The sequence below is a fragment of the Ptiloglossa arizonensis genome, chromosome 1 (genome assembly GCF_051014685.1).
Source record: "Ptiloglossa arizonensis isolate GNS036 chromosome 1, iyPtiAriz1_principal, whole genome shotgun sequence".
Lineage (NCBI taxonomy): Eukaryota > Metazoa > Arthropoda > Insecta > Hymenoptera > Colletidae > Ptiloglossa > Ptiloglossa arizonensis.
The window spans coordinates 25,458,216-25,476,673 of NC_135048.1; the positions used below are offsets into that span (position 1 = coordinate 25,458,216).

General features: G+C 36.1%; 1 protein-coding gene across 8 annotated transcripts in view; it reads left to right on the forward strand.

The window, feature by feature from the left end:
- Positions 1 to 18,458, forward strand: part of LOC143148827 (choline transporter-like protein 1) — a 114,818-nt gene that overhangs the window by 54,650 nt on the left and 41,710 nt on the right. For 2 of the 8 annotated variants that reach the window (XM_076315569.1, XM_076315576.1), the window contains exon 2: positions 12,311 to 12,483. The exons of the other annotated variants lie outside the window; for them this stretch is intronic. The gene's annotated coding sequence lies outside the window, so the exon portion shown is untranslated. The remainder of the gene's footprint in view (positions 1 to 12,310; positions 12,484 to 18,458) is intronic. 8 annotated transcript variants of the gene reach the window in all.

Genomic DNA, 18,458 nt, shown 5'->3' on the forward strand with positions numbered 1-18,458 from the left:
TATATATTTACACGAATTTTACGTGCTATTTATAACTACTAATATTGATAACTAGTAGCACAATCTGAGAGGGGGCACCCTTGTGAAAAAATTTCCAATTTGGTCTTTTTTGTGTGTTCATATAAACAAATATCAGTACTGATGTCAAGGAAGTTTTCTAAATTACTACTTATGTATTTATTTTTATTCCTAGATATATATTTACACGAATGTTACGTGCTATTTATAACTAGTAATATTGATAGTAGCACAATCTGAGAGAGAGCTCCCCTTGTGAACAAATTTACAAGTTCTAGCTTTTTTCTATGTTCATATAAAGAAAAATATCGGTATTCTTGTTAACGAAGTTCTGAATACGTTTATATAACTATTTTTATTCTTACTCGCGGATACAAAACCATATTGCATTCTATCGATCACTATGAAAACTGATATGAAACTCGTAGTGCGATCTGGGAGAATTTACAAGTTCTCGTTTTGTTACGTATCCATGTATAAATATAATATATGCAAATATCAGTGTTGATGTTAATGAAGATTCGGATACATTTATATAATTATTCTTACGAATATCAAATAATATTCCCCGCCCTATTTAAAATTTCTGGCTGCGTCATCGCATAAAAGTAATTTTAGTTTTTGCATTTCTATCGTGTAATCCCACGAGTAATGTATTCTTCTCTTTTCTTATATATATTTTTTTTACACATTTTCCGCAATGGTTTTCTGTCCGACTACTAATTTTTCGGTCCCCCTTCAGCACAAATACGTTGATTTTATTATTGCGAAGAATTCTCCGACCGCATTACTTAACTCCTTTCCAACGAGATGGTTTTGTTAACTTTTGAATAAGTAACAATGGAGTCGTATCTGGAGAATAAGGAGAGCGACTGCAAAAGGAAAAAATATCGTCTGTCGACCATGTTTTCTTTTTTTTTTTATTTTTTTTCCTTTTTTACATCGGAGGATATTTTCCATTTCACGTTGTTTGCTGTAACTAATACGAATAAGAAAAATGAGCGCTAATGCGACTTTAAAACAATCTTCGTCTTCGAAATGTATCGTTAAACATGAAATTCATTTTACTGTAAATATTTATACCGACTTCTTTTGTGTAATTTTACTTGTCGAAATTGTTTTCGTATCGTACGATACATTTGTATGGTATTAGTCGTTAAGTAATCGCAGACTCGATATTGCACCGACTATACTTTTAATTTCATCGATCATGGTCATATATAGTGTTCGATGTGTATCAGAGAGATAAGATTTCGTACACGTAAGAAAAATGATGGTGTATAAATATTTAGGCTCGCGAGTAATGCCTGCCTTGATAAGATTAAATGAAAATGTAAAGTACGGAACGAATCGATAACAGTTATTAAATTCATCGGTGACGTTTTAAATACGACGAAACAATCTGATGTTAAGAATACGAATTCAAATTCCCAGAGTCCGGAATAATAAAAATTCTTATTATAATTATTATAAGAATTCTTATTGTAATAAGAATTATAATATTGCAAGAATTCTTATTACAATAGGAATTATAATATTGTAAAAATTCTTATTGTAATAAAAATTATAATATTGGAAGAATTCTTATTGTAATAAAAATTATAATATTGTAAAAATTCTTATTGCAATAAGAATTATAATATTCTAAGATTTCTTATTATAATAAGAATTATAATATTGTAAGAATTCTTATTATAATAAGATATATAATATTGTAAGAATTCTTATTACAATAAGAAGTATCATATTGTAAGAATTCTTATTATAATAAGAATTATAATATTGTATGAATTCTTGTTACAATAAAATTATAATATTGTAAGAATTCTTATTGTAATAAAAATTATAATATTGTAAAAATTCTTATTGCAATAAGAATTATAATATTCTAAGATTTCTTATTATAATAAGAATTATAATATTGTAAGAATTCTTATTATAATAAGATATATAATATTGTAAGAATTCTTATTACAATAAGAAGTATCATATTGTAAGAATTCTTATTATAATAAGAATTATAATATTGTATGAATTCTTATTACAATAAAAATTATAATATTGTAAGAATTCTTATTATAGTGAGAATTATAATATTGTAAGAATTCTTATTATAATAAGAATTATAATATTGGAAGAATTCTTATTGTAATAAAAATTATAATATTGTAAGAATTCTTATTATAACAAGAATTATAATATTGTAAGAATTCTTATTATAACAAGAATTATAATATTGTAAGAATTCTTATTGTAATAAAAATTATAATATTGTAAGAATTCTTATTACATTGGGAATTATAATATTGTAAGAATTCTTATTACAATGGGAATTATAATATTGTAAGAATTCTTATTACAATAGGAATTATAATATTGTAAGAATTCTTATTATAGTGAGAATTATAATATTGTAAGAATTCTTATTGTAATAAAAATTATAATATTGTAAGAATTCTTATTACAATAAGAAATATAATATTGTAAGAATTCTTATTATAGTGAGAATTATTATATTATGAGAATTCTTATTATACTGAGAATTGTAATATTGTAAGAATTCTTATTATAATAATATATAATATTGTAAGAATTCTTATAATAATCTATTCTAATTATAATAAGAATTTTTATTATTCCACGAGGAACCTGGACGCGACGTGAGATTTAATTCGGGTACAATTCCACCAATTATTTTGACAATGAACAGATTGGTACTCGTCTTACGGATAGACAATATGGTTCCCCGCATCAAGTAACCGTAAAGATAAATCACAGTTGCAACTATACTCGTGTACAGTGTGTCTCAAATTTATAATCATTTGAGAAATTTATATCATACAAGAGATTGTTGAAACCGTGGCGTACTTCAAACTGGTGGACCAACAGCACAGTGTGAAACTTCAGAAGCGCAAAAGTTTCTTATAAAACTCAGTACCGTTTGCAATACACTGGTAACGTCTCGACACTGGCGCTTTATCTGCGCAAAAAAGAACCAGAGCTTCTCAAAAACTCGGCTACTCTTATTTGAATATTATATACGAGGAATAAGTTTCCATTCTTCGAAGAAACTTTATCGTTGTGTGTAAAAATATATTAACATCACTGCACGCATATACGTCGCATTAATAATAACGAATAAAATTTGTTTGCATCAATTCTCATTACGAGTCAAAAAAATCGTTATTCTCCGTATGGAAAAAAATTGAAGATTGTATTAGAAATTTCCACGGAGTCGTCATTTTTCCGATGCAGAATTTCTTGAAAAAATGCAGAACGTCGAAGTTTGCGATTTTTACCGATTCTCGCGAAACTTGACTGCACAAATAAATTTTTCTCTTCAACAGTGTCGATCGTATCGATTAATTTTCTTTCGTGTCTTCTTCGAAAAGGATCAACCTTTTGGAATATATTTTCATACAGACCGAGTCGTTGTTTCTGCAACGTGAAAATTATAAATAAATTCTTAGTTTGCTAATTTGAGATCAAAGTGTGTTCGTTAAAAATCTCTCGAAATACACCACGATCCCTTGGAACTTTCTCTACGAGATGAATAATTTTTCGAGTGGGTATTTCGTAATTGATATCCCAGTAATTTGTTGAAGATCGTGGCTCGGCTCGTTGCTGACAACTGACCCAGGTTAGGGCGTGGCCATTTCGGTTGCTCTCGCATTATATTCTTCGTACGAGGTCTACAATAGAATTGAAATTGGCAGGTCTTGTAGCCTGTATTACTTTAAGCAAAATGTGTACCCGGAATTTCATATAATACAACTCTTTGAGGCGAATACATTTTATTTCCATTGTACTGTACTCTCATTCGGTAGAATCATCGTCGTACAAGTAATAAAGCAAATGGTGGCTGGAATTTTATTCGATCAAAATTCTTGCCCAAAATGGCTATGTAACTATTGTACTATATGTATTAACAAGCATCACCGAAAGGACTTTTTAATTTTCGAGAAACTTTCGTAACGTTTCCTGCGAGTCCACGAGTGTATTTTCCAAGATTACGCGTTTGTGGTGTACCAATCTCTGTAACCGAAAGAGTCACTAACAAAAATTCTTTTTAGAGTGTAACTGGAAACGAGAGAATCATTTTCTATTTTTATGTAAAGTGAGTACATCTGTGACGGTTGTCCCGTGAAATTACCTCTTGAGATGAATATACAGGGTGGTTTAGATACTCACCGAGAATATTAACACATATTAACAATACATGTTGTTTTATTGTTACTTGTGGGAGTTTCACAATGTACTTTAAGGTTTAAACATCGAACGATTGAAATCAATATTTTTTTTTATATATTAATTCCATTCTAAATTTACAATTTTTTTAGGATGAATATTTGGTATATTGCTTTAGCAATTTGTTTAAATTGTACGTCGATACTTTCTTAGGGTCTTATTTATTGTTTGGTGGGTTTTTCGGTAATAAATCCACTAAAAAAATAGATCGAGTCGAATTGAACAAAACACATTGGATAGATTAGAAGAGAAAGACAACAATTACAAAATGCCCATTTTAGAAATTATTTATTTTGGAGAGAAAGCTTTGAAAAATCAAGGCATACTCTCTCGAAATTTACCAAATAAAAATTTCTTCGTCATTTTCACTTTGCACAAACGATTTGCCTAAAGAAAAATTTATCTCAAAAGATTGATCCTCTTCGAAGTAAACAAGACAATAATTACAAAATGTCCACTTTAAAAATTATTCATTTTGGAGAAAAAGCTATGAATAATCAAGGCATACTCGAAATTTTGTAACTAATACGTTTCACCTCGAAATTTACCAAATAAAAATTTCTTCGTCATTTTCACTTTGCATAAACAATTTGCCTAAAAAGAAATTTATCTCAAAAGATTGATCCTCTTCGAAGTAAACAAGACAATAATTACAAAGTGCTCACTTTAAAAATTATTCATTTTGGAGAAAAAGTTTCGAAAAATCAAGACACACTCTCTCGAAATTTAAGGTTTAAACATCGATCAATTGAAATCAATATTTCTATTTTATATATTAATTCCATTCTAAATTTACAATTTTAAAATAAAAATTTCTTCGTCACTATCACGTTGCACAAACAATTTACCCAAAAAAAAATTCATCCCAAAAGATCGATCCTCTTCGAAGAAAACAAAGACACTCAATACAATCGACCGTTACCGAGACAAAAAATTCATTTCTCGACTCAAAACGTCCAAAAATCTCAAACTTCCATATTCGCGTATTTCCCGAGCGAATCCGTAACCAACGAAACGACGATTCGCACCCCTTATAATTTTACACGTACCGGGGCGTGTTTCAATCTCATCGAAATCCATGACCTCGGCCGGGAAAAGTGATGGACTCGGCTTGGAATGACCCGGCTCTTTATTCGATTCTTTCTACGGGGGGTTTGCAAACTCCATTTTGTCTTCGGCTCCCGCGAAGTGTACCGTGCACCGTCTCGAGCGAGTCTCGTAAAACTGGAAAGGAATCGTCGAGGAACCGTTTTGTCGACTACGTAGGAAAAGTGAATCGCGAGTTTAATTTTTTTTCGATCCACCCACCCCTCTCCATCCCCTCTCCATCGCCCCAATAACGATGGAAAATTGTAACCGAGATCGGTGACATTTTCCAAAGTTCCATATTAAATATTATAACACGGCCATCGACGCGCTCGGAGCGGACGCGGTCAAACATTCCCCGGCTACGTTAAAACACACGAACTCGAACGATCGGGCAGATTAAAAGAGCGTGTTTGCACACTGGTGTGTCGTCCCGCCGTTCAGAAAATGCCACTCTTTTTGTCGCACGCGCGATCCGCGTCGTAATCGGCGCACCGACGTTCGACAATTCGCCCTTCAACGACACGCGGTTGGATTTCTGCTTTGACGTTGGGCGCGTGCACCGTTGACCCTTATGCCCCGATAAACAAACGCGGACGATTTTCATTAAGAACGTCAGCCGCCAGCGATCAAATGTTTGCCAACGTTTCCGATGGACGGAGTGTCGTCTCGTCGTTCGAGACGCCCGCGAATCCCTCGCCGTAAGTGGTCTCCGGGGTCCCGGTTAACCCTTTCGTTCACGGCGTGTTAAATTTAGCACATTGGGTTTCCTACGTTTCCAGAGGGCAATTTTAACGCTGGTTTACCAACGTTTCGTGTAGTAATAAACTTTCAGCGATGAAACTAGTACGGTATTTTGTAGGTCTTGAAAATATTGGCTTTCTTTTTGGTATTTTTTCTTTTTTTTTTTATGCTTTCTGTGAAGGAACAATCGAATTCGAATAATAAATAGGTGGTCGTGTGTACTTCGTGTAGTCTGATCGAAAGGTGTATTAGTGTTTTTTTCGGAATGATTTTTCTTTTTTAAATAATCACGAAAGTATGGATAAAACGTGTCTCGTGAGATTTTATTTAATTTGTTCTTTACCAGGGAAAATAACGAGAAGGATTATTTGGGTTTTTTCTGTGTAATTTACGAAATTTTTTTTCTTTTTTTTTTTTTACCAAATTATTAATGGGTATCGCGAAAACGAAAAAACTAGTGGGCGGTTTGAAGGGGACCGATAATATGGTGGAACCGCTGATGGAAAAAGAATTAAATACATATTCATACTGGATGAAGAATTTTTTTTCTTTTTTTTTTTAAAAATATTGCCACGCACTGGCCGACAATGTGCACACATTGTTGCATTTTTTACTTTTTGTTAAACAAAGAACATTCGAATCAATATTTTCATTTCCTAATTTAAGATAAACCAGCTTGAACCCGTTTCGTATTTACTTTGCGTATTTATTGCGCAAGTTGTAAATACAGGAAATAAAACACGAAATAGAGGAGGAGAAAAAAAAGCAAAATTAAACACGTAGAAAAAAAAATGAAACAAAAGTGTAACGAAGCGGTATGCGACTGAAATTCCGTTAGAAAACCTAACCTTACATAAGTATGTAGGTACGTATCTACAATTGAACCTCATTTTTTTTTTTTTTTTTTTTGAAGACGAGTACAATTTGAATATTTCCGAGACTCGAAAAGTTTTCCAAGGAAAGAAAAACCCGGTACGTTTATCGAAAACCACGCTAATGCAAATTTTGAAACTTCATTGTTCTTTTTGTGAGCAAAATGGCTTCACTTAATTATCTACAACCCTCGCACAAATTGAAATTTTATATGCAAACTTGGTAGAGTTCTTGTTCGATGTATAAATATTTGATAAAATTACATTCCAATGTTCGAAAGCAATTTTTTTTAAATTTCCCTAGTATCTAGATCACTTTTGACAATCTTCAATGCCCTAATTGTACAATAAATTGTAAATGATTCCAACCGCGTACGTGAAACTTAATTTTTCATTGCACACGACTGCAGAATTGAAACATATTTATTTTTCGTTTATATAAATGTTATTAGGTACCAGTGACGCGCTTCTCGCCTGCAATTTTAATTTATTTCCCAGCCAGTGTCCACTTGTTACAACGAGTAAAATAACAGTAATGCTCGCTTAAATTTCAATAGAGTTGTCTCGCCTAAATTACAACGTCCCATCCCCAACATTCCTCTACAACTCAGTGTCTCGAGCCGAGTGTAATCTGATCCTATGAACAAAGCAGTGAATAGATGTATCAAGAGCGAGCGAGCGAGAAAGAAATAGTGTGCCAAGCAACGATGATCGAGCTCCTCGGGAACTTCAAAGAAACGTCGCATGCACTACGATGAATCATCCAATCAGAAACAATTAAGTTTCTAAATTCCTCGCTCTATCTTTGCAACAATTGTGTCAACAGATCGATGAGGTCCTCCCGATTAGAACGAGTTCAAACACGCCGTAAATCGAAGATATTTTAATGTTTAATTATTTTCCATGTATTTCATCGAATATATAAATTCATTGGGAACAAAGTTCGTCCGATTTACATCGTGTTCGGACTCATTTTTACCGGGAGATCTTTTTCAATTTACCGATACCGTTATCGTAGAGATAAAGTGCAAAAAATAAAGTTTGTAATATTTATATCTAACGGGATGATTCACCGTCCTCTGGAATGCTCGAGATCGGCCATCCCTACTCCCGCGCATTATCTCTTTCTCGCTTACATTCTCTACGTTTATTCTGTTTCCTCGTCGAGGGCCTCGAGAGTCGGGCTCTCGAGACAATTCCTGGAATAAAATCGCTACATCCTTCGCGATAATACCAACGCCGTCCCACGATTTACTTAAACTCAACCGAGCATTACTGTAATTGCCTTTGATGTTATTTGCAATTTTCGAAGGAGAAACATAGCATTCAAGAGTTACGATCATTTTCGTAAATTCGAAATTTCTCCGATTTTTACGGTATACGATACTTCGTATAACCTCAAACGGTGGGTGGCGAGGTTCATTGGAACTCGAGCTCTCGAGCATTACTTTATTTCTCTTTGATGTCGTTTGTAACTCTCAAAAGAAAAAAATGTGGCAATTCAAGCGGTAGATCATTTTCGTAATTTCTAAATTCTCTCGATTTTGACAGCAGATTTCGTACCCTTCTCGGGTACATTAATACACAGTGTTGTCGGATTAAGATCTCTAATTTTCTTTAATATACTTTCGACGAAAGGAGAATTACGATACTTTTCGTAAATTCTAATTTCTCCCGAATTCGATCGCACTCGTACCCTCCTCTCGTACATTAAGACACGGTGATAGAGGTTAACAAAGATTCGAGCTCGCAAAAATTACTTTTATCGTCTTTAATACTATTTGCAACTTTCTACGACAGGAGGATTACGAAACTTTTCGTAAATTCTAGTTTCCCTCGATTTCGATCGCATTCGTACCCTCCTAGCCTACATTAAAACACGGTGATACAGATTGACAAGATTCGAGCTCGCAAAAATTACTTTTATCGTCTTTAATACTATTTGCAACTTTCGACGAAAGGAGGATTACGAAACTTTTCGTAAATTCTAGTTTCCCTCGATTTCGATCGCATTCGTACCTTCCTGGCCTATATTAAAACACGATGATACAGATTAACAAGATTGCTCGACGAAAGAAGGGTTACGGTACTTTTCGTAAATTTTAAATTCCCTCGATTTCGACCGCGTTTCGTACACTCTCGCGTATATTAAAACTCGGAGACGAAAGGGACGAGGGGGCGGGGTTAACGAGCGTCGCAAGAACACGGGAGATGATCGTGCCGCGGAGGAGATCCGTGCTCGATTACGATAAATCCCGGGGCGCGGTAGACGCAAAGTAATCGGCGTAAAAACGGAGCGGCGGTGGGGGGAAGAGGTGGATGTGGGGTGGGGGGACAGTGGTCCTCCCCACTCCCGTCCAGCCCCTCCATCAACGTTACGGGCTCAGTCGCGCAGAAATCGTCCCCGTGCTAACCGGCGCGATCAAGAATAGGGAATAATGCGGGGCGTAATAGTCTCGTCGGATACCATGCGCTCCGTCCCGCGCGGAGTCGCCGGACCAATTTGCAAATAATTCGAAATTTACCGGGCGGGGAACTGTGCCATTTGCCTGTGGAATATTTGATCGTCCGATTGAACGATTTCCTCCCCATCCCTGTCCCACGGTCCGACCGGATAAAATATTCCGCCGGGAAAAGCGATTACATACGTCGCGTAATCATGATCCGCATGAATGAAACCGTTAGAAGAGCCACCCTAAACCCCCCACCACCCACCACCTCCCCCCGCCGTGGCCGTTCGGCCTCGTTGTTCGGATGGATTTTCTCGTTGGCTCTTTTTGTCGCTTCGACGGGACAGAATTTCCTCTTCTTGTCGGCCGTTGGCCATCGTGCTGCGCGCAATGTGCTGCGCGCGTTCACGGAAATTCGATTCTACGATTTTTATTTACCGTGGACGGATCGTGGATACGCTCCGAAAAAGGCGATCCCGTAAGTAATGCGGATCCGGCGAAGAATTATTGGGAATTACGAGGCGGAACGAAATCCAATTGTTACGGTTTATATTAGGTTCGGGACGTATATATATATATACATATATGTATGTGTATATATATTCTCGGAACCGAAAAGGGTTTTTCAAGAGGTTGAAGAGGGGGATCGGTGGAAAAATTGCGGTTACAGAGTGGGGGGAGTCGGTAGAAAAATTGCGATCGCGGAGTGGGGGGAGTCGGTGGAAAAATTGCGATCGCGGAGTGGGGGGAGTCGTTGGAAAAATTGCGGTCACGGAGCGGGGGAAGCGTACACATCGAGGACGTTTCAAGGTCGTTTGTCATTTTTCAAAGCAGTGCTTCTTCCCTGGAGACCCGCCGGATCGGAAACCGGTCGGACAGGGGTCGCCGGTGAAATCAATATGGAGGCGATAAAATAAAGAATTTGCTTCTCGGGGTACTGAATCGGTAATCGAATCTCGTTGAGGGGAATCGGGATGTTTTTTTTTCTTTTTTTTTTTTGCCGGACGTTGGCGTCGAAAAATGATTCTAAGAAGTTTATTCATCGTTTCGCTATCGGGTAGATGCGTTCGTTCGGTGAATATTGTTAAATACAGACGATACGATACTCGAGTTCGTGATCGTTTCTCCCCGTAATACATAGTTTCCCCGATTAATTTTTAATTCCCGTACTGCGCCGTTTCGAATCTTCCCGAGGATCTCCGCGTTTCAGTTTCCGACTTCGTTAGTATGGGCAGAGTTCTATCCCCCTTGCGGGATAAAGGGAAATAGACAAAAGTAATTCCGCGAAAGCGGGGAAAAAAAAAAAAAAAAAAAAAAACAAATTTACCCCGGCCGTGGATAATTCTCGTTACGGTCGAGCGTCCGTCCGTGAGGTGCATCTCGTTTATCAAATAAAAATTCCCGATCGGGTGAAGTTGGAAATTAATTCCTCGTTCGGTTCCGATCGTTGTATCCGTGCTGATAATCGGTGTACACGTTCTTTGATTCGTGATTCGAGCGATCGGTTTCTCCATTTCCGTGTGCGTTGTAACTTTTTACAATTTAGCTCCTTATCGATGAAAGAAAGAAAATAAAAATAAGAAAAAACCACTTGAGACGCTCGTATCGAAAACGAAAGAAATTAATTATATTTCCCGCCATTTCTCTAACCGTGGCGCTCGTTCGGTAATATTCTTCGTACGCGAAAACAAAGTATCGTTTGCCGATCGAGTAACGAGTCTCGAGGCAAGAAAAATATGAAAACGTTTAAAGTTGCCTCTCGTACGGTTCGCGGTTCTACCGTGACGCACAAGGGAAATCGTACAATTATTTACCCGGAGATATTATTTATCGCGGAGAAGCCATTTATCGTTATAAAAATCGACGCGGTGGATCGAATACGAGCTTGTTTCGTTGTATCGAAGCGAACGTGGGATTATTCGACGGGTCGGGGGGGAGATCTGACGTGTTCCTTCGTTTCTTTCATTTCCCCTGTTATCAGAAAATACTCGATTCCGGGAGCGTATCGATGAAATCAAAGAAAGGATTGAAGGAACACCGGTGAATCGTCGTCGTTGGATTAATCTATCAAAAAATTCCACTTTCCCGATCACGAAGAAAATTCGTTCCGCCTGGAATCGGTGATAGGAGGGGGAAGAGAGAAAGAGAGAGAAAAAAAAAAATTCCACCCCCCTCCTACGCCCATTTCGTACCGAATCTACGATTCACTTCGGACGTACGACTTCGTCAATAATGTCGTTCGAGAACCCTCTTAAATTCGAGCGTACGATCCGTTGTAAACCCGCGGTATTGCGAAAACTGTCAGCCGTGGGTACGATCTATCCCTTACTCTATTTGAACTGATTTCCATAATTCTATATATCTGAGAGAAACTCCGTGGGTATCCAGCACGGAACTTCGGTCGCGGTACACTTTGAATGAATTATTTTGTGTACGCAGGTTCATGGAGCCTAGTAATAATTCCACGTCAAATATGTATCGCGCATCGGACGTGGATTATATTTTCACGAGAATTCGACGAATTCGTACGGTTTCAGGACCGTGGAGAAACGTTGGAGAGTCGTCTAGATTCGAATCGGTGCGTCACGACCACTCTGTGCGGGAATCTCGCTATCCCATTTATTTTGCATAAGCGCGAACGCCTATGGGCGTTCACCGCACGTGGCGATCTGTCCGTGAACGTTCGAAATTTCGAAATGATCGATCGATCACGTAATGGACCTACGAAACCGAACCGTGCGTCTACGAGACGATGAACGATGTTTCGATCCGTTAAATATTTTACACAACACGATTTTCTAGAATCAACGAACAATGATTTGTGTACGTTGCAGCGAATAATTGATTTATTCAACGTATAAATCGTATAAACGTTTTCGTGTCCTTTTGTAGGTTACTCTCTGGATACAATAGTTAACGCATCTACGAAATTATAACGAATGATACATCGATACGCATTCGAATCTATATTTCCACCGAATTTGCGGATACACGGTCGCCACGGTGGATTATTAACGAAGAAACTAGACGATTTGAAGGGTGAAAAGAAACAAAACGCTCCTCGGGTACGTATGTTGTTTTACTGCGCGTAAAAAATTCCTTTTCACGCGTTTCACGCAGGGGACCCAAAACCGTGGGCCGAAACGTAGAAATATTAAAAAGTCCGTTTGATTTGATATTCGCGCTACTTCGCCAGTCCGATGTAATTATTTGTTTCGCGGTGTCACGGGCTACCTATACTTAACAATGAAGAATTCCTCTGTGCTCGAGAAAAATATTCTGTTCACGTTACTTTTTCTATATTTATATAATATTACGTTTGTGTACATATTGTACAATATTACGTTTGTATACTGTAATATTATATTGTATACTTGTATAAGGTAATATTATATTTAATATTATGTTTAATATAATATTACGTTTATATACATTATGTTTGTAATGTAATGTAATATTATATTTAATATCACGTTTAATATAATATTAATATAATACTATATTTATATACATATTAATATAATACTATGTTTATATACATATTAATATAATATTAATATAATACCATGTTTATATACATATTAATATAATATTAATGTAATACTATGTTTATATACATATCAATATAACATTAATGTAATACTATGTTTATATTACGTTATACGTGCATGTGCAACGTTGCATCGACCGAACCTAGATCATCAACGACGATAGTCCAACACTTTACACAACACGTACAAACATTATCGATTTCCCTCCGATCGAAATTTTCTTTCAAGATAGCCTCCGATCGGTGCACGTTCCACCCTATTCTCCCCGTTCGAGGATAATATGTTTCGCGTTAATTAAACCGTGTTACACTCGTCCCTAAATTGGAATGTCTGTTTCTTCCGTACGAGGATAAATTACCAGTTACCTGGGCGTAAAACTTGGATTCGATAACGATCGTTCGAACAAAGTCGCGATGGGACCAAGGTTTCGATGGTGTGTGTTAAAGATTCAAACAAATCGGATCTCTTTAACATTAAGTTCACAGGGCGCGTTATTTTTACGCGTTTCGATCGATGAGCATAAATACAGAAACCGTGTACATTTTTCTTCTACTACTCGAACTGGCTTTTATCCAATTTTACGAGAGACAAATATATATATTTATATATATATATATATATATATATATATACATATATACCGAAATTCATTTTCTTCCAAGCTTTCTAATTTCATAATTCTCCGTGTACCTGTCTCTTTTCTATACGCGTCAATTCGACAGACTGACTTTTATCTATTTAACGAGAGACGAATATACATCGAAATTCATTTTCTTCCAAGCTCTTTAATTTCATAATTCTCCGTATACCTGTCTCTTTTCGATACGCGTCAATTCGACCGACTGACTTTTATCCGTTTAACGAGAGACGAATATACATCGAAATTCATTTTCTTCCAAGCTTTCCAATTTTATAATTCTCTGTGTGGTGAGCTTATTTCTTTCCAAGAAGCGTAAATTTGGCCCAAGAAATATCCGTAAAGCTAGTGTTAATAATTTGCACTCGATGACTTTCTCAGTCGGTCCAAATAGCAATTCGATACGATTTTATAATCGTATAACACTCGGTGGTATTTTATTCGGTTGCTCGGAAAGTAATTTCGTTTTCCAAAATGGAGATTATATAATTTCATAAAAGGTTTATACGGTCTAAAAAAAATCGTGTTTCATTTTCATCGAACAAAAACGAAACCACTTTTCGAACAATTCAATACATTCTTGAATTAATAGATCTCTGAATTATTAATCTATTGCTCCAATTTTTCGATTTCTTATATCTAATATTATTCACTGCTTCCATTTTCTCTGTCGTTAATTTCCTCGCGAATACAATTGATCTTGTTGTTTAAAATTACATTCATCTTCGTTTCAACTAATTTCACTTTCGTAATCTATTTCTTTAGGGCTTCTGAACTTACGAAACTATAATACTTTTGCCACGAGACGTTGTCGAATTATAGTTTGGTAATTAAACAACATTGATATTAAATATCTCCATTTTCAGGTGCAATGTGTCATATTTACTAATAAAGAACACAAAGAGCTAAGGAACTTATTCGCGAACTAATACTGTGCTCCAATCATTAGGAGATTACAAAATTTATTAGATTGTTTGGAAAGTCGTTTTTTTTTTTTTTTTTTTTTTTAAGAAAATGAAACACGATTTTTTTAGAGCGTATAAACATTTTATTAAATTATATATTCTCCATTTTGGAAAACGAAATGACTCCGAACAACCCAATAGTATAAATAAAAAGACTAAGTGGTTCACAATGGTTCGAAGGCGGAAAAAAGTCCAATTTTTCAATTAAGAAATGAATTTTTGCAATGCAGTTCCATAGTAGAATACTTGACGTACGAAAAGTAATCAAATTTTTTGAAAAATGTCTTACAGTTTGTGAGAAATATAATGTCAAAGTTGAAGTACAGAATAGATGCTACATAATGACATAATGTTAAGATTACAAGTAACTGACAACATTTAGCGAAAAAAAGTTTGAATAATTTAATTGTACACATCAAAATGAAATATGCAACGTACATTAAATCAACAATTTATTGCTTTCAGTAGAATAAAAATTTAACAAAAGAGAATTCTTATTCGACCATAATTAGATATTACTTTTTAGCGTCAGTGAGCGGTGTTTAACTTTGTACCGATTGTTCAATAAACTTTAAAGAACATATCTAAACAAGTTCCAGCTGCGTAAATTTACAAATCCGGTAATACGATCAATTTTTCTGAAAACTGTCAAAATCTACGCTTCAATAGTACGTAATCAAATATTTAAACAAACGAATATTGTTTTCCTCGGAGAAACGATTCGATTTGTAGAACCCTTATTAATTTTCAAGTCCGCCATATTCTTTCCATTAAATACTTATTATCGTCGCGAATTCGGGCAACTAATTCCTAATAAATAAATTCAATATCTCCCGAATACTCTAGCAACATACGACAATAAAATATGAATTTTTGCAATGCAGTTCCATAGTAGGATACTTGACGTACGAAAAGTAATAAAATTGTTTGAAAAATGTCTTATAATTTGTGACAAATATAATGTCAAATTTGAAGTACAGAATAGATGCTACATAATGACATAATGTTAAGATTACAAGTAAGTGACAACATTCAGCAAAAAAAAAGTTTGAATAATTTAATTGTATACATAAAAATGAAATACGTAACGTACACAAAATTAACAAATACGACAATCGTTTAAAACGACCATTCAACAAACTCTACCACACCGTTCCTTCCAAATTTCCATCTCGAACTCGCGATCTCAACGACCACGTGAACATTCGTACACCAATTTGATGAATTTCATCAATTCATCGTATCAGTCCCCGTAACGACGTTCCGTAATTTTTACCAGACACATCCACCGTGTTTCGAGTCACCGTGAACCGTGAACCGATCGAGAATGACCGTCTCCGGCTCGCGAACGTTTAAAATTTCAAAATGACCGGGCCGCGTCCAGCACGCTCTAGTATTCGCGGCACGTGATCGAGTTACGTGTTTCGCGGCCCGGATGGAACAAGTGTCTCATGAATGGTGCATTCGTTTTCGTCCCGAAAACGATGTCTGAACTTTGTTAATTTCGCGAACGGTTAGCGATCGCGATAACACACACCAGGTAGTAGGGGTAGATGGAGGGGATGGGGTCCACCTCTACCTCCTCCATGCCCTCCGTCCCCCCACTCCTCCAGTTCTCCCTCGACACGACGTTTGCGTGTACATTTCTGATTACGGAGATCGCGCGCGGCTTAATTCCACGTGACACGGCCGCGCGCAGTTTTCAGCTGGGGCCTCTCCGCGCGTGTTCCACCCTTTCGCGATCCTTTCTTTCTTTCGTCCGCCTCTTATCTGGCGCGCCAATAACCGGGTATGTGTGTCGCTCGATAAGTTGCATTGTTCCTGTTGGCTGGTTGCTAGTCGGGGTTTATCGGAGAGAAAGCAACTCCGGGTGAAATTCGTCGTGCAAACGTTTTTCTTCTTTTTCTTCTCCCCTCTCTCTCTCTCTCTCTCGTGCGCGCGCTCTCTCTTCTGCTCTGTGTTTACGTTTTTCTTTTTTTTCTCTCTCTCTCTTCTTTCGTTCTTTCTCTTTTTTCGTTTTCGATCCCCACCACTTTTTCTCTCCCCCGCGAATCGTCGGGACCACTTTGGCCCCGCGATCGAGGCTTTAACCAGGCCTTTCCCGGCTACCATTTGGACGAAGGTACCGATTCTACTTTTTTTTTTTGGCCCTTTTTTTTACCTACTCTCTCGTTTTTACAATGACGCGCGCGTATACTTGCGTTGTTCGATAAGAAATGACGCTATTAGAGTCGTTCTATTTTTCTAAAAATGATACTACTGTTTGACGAATATGTGTGAAGTCTCATACAAATCTGTTGATTCGTATATTTATAATTCGAAGTCGAAGTGTCCAATTTTTTTTTTTTTTGAATGGAAAGAATTGATTATTGAACAGTGATAAAGTTTTTATTTTTAGAAGGTGTAACACCGAAACAAGTTTATGAACAATTGTTAAAATTCTATTTTTCTTTTTTGGACTTTTTTTTTACCTACTCTCTCTTTTTTACAATGACGCGCGCGTATACTTGCGTTGTTCGATAAGAAATGACGCTATTAGACTCGTTCTATTTTTCTAAAAATGATACTACTGTTTGACGAACATGTGTGAAATCTCATACAAACCTATTGATTCCTATATTTATAGTTGTTCAAAGTCAAAGTGTCATAGTATTTTTTTTTTACAATGGAAAGAATTAAATATTAAACAGTGATAAAATTTTTACTTTCGGAAGGTGTAGCACCGAAACAAGTTCACGAACGATTGTTAAAAGTGTACAATTCTATTTTTTTTCTTTGGTCCTTTTTTTTTACCTACTCTCTCTTTTTTACAATAACGCGCGCGTATATTTGCGTTGTTCGATAAGTTTTGTCGTTCGATAAGAAATTACGCTATTAGACTCGTTGTTCTATTTTTTTTTTAAATTATACTACTGTTTGACGAACATGTGTGAAGTCTTATACAAATCTGCTCATTCGTATATTTACAATTCGAAGTCGAAGTGTCGTAGTATTTTTTTTTTTTAGCAATTAAAAGAATTGAATATCGAGCAGTGATAAAAATTTTACTTTGGAAGGTGTAGCACTGAAACAAGTTTACGAACGATTGTTAAAAGTGTACGAGGACCCTTCACTTTCAATTAAAACAGTAAAAAGAGAAAGAGAAAATTATGCGTTTGTGCATCGAAAGAGTCAATTCGATGCACAAACAAATTCGGTCAGAAAAGATCGGTAAAAAATTGTATCCGTCGATCGTATCGATCGATGCAAAAATCATCGCCGCAAAATCGATTGTTTGAAAAATTCCAGATCGATAATTTATTTATAATTTATCATTTCGATTCATTTTATTTATAAGTAGGTACTTAGAGAAAGAGAAAATTATGCGTTTATGCATCGAAAGAGTCAATTCGATGCACAGACAAATTTAGTTAGAAAAAGTCGGTAAAAAATTGTATCGGTCGATGTAAAAAAATCGATCTTCGAAAGATCGATTCAAGATCGACATCTGTCACCTTCTTGCTGAATTAAAGTTGAATTAAAGTTTGCTGAATTAAAATTCAAGACGATTCACGCGAAGAACGTTCAAAAATTGCACAAACTCCAGAAATCGTAGCAAAAATATAGAATGTGGTTTTGGAAGATCGTTAATTTATCGAGAGAGACTTAGTAGATGCCCTAGAGATCTCATTAGACAGCTTGAGAAATATTTTGGCCGAAGTTTTGGGTTTCAGAGAGCTGTGTTCAGAATGGGTGCAGCATTCGCTAACAATGGCACAGAAACACATTCGAACGCGACTTTCTCAACAGCATTTGGAGCGTTTTAGAAAGGATAAAAAGGATTTCGTGCGTCGTTTCATCGCTATGGATGATACTTGAGTCTACCATCATGATCCTGAATCAAAACA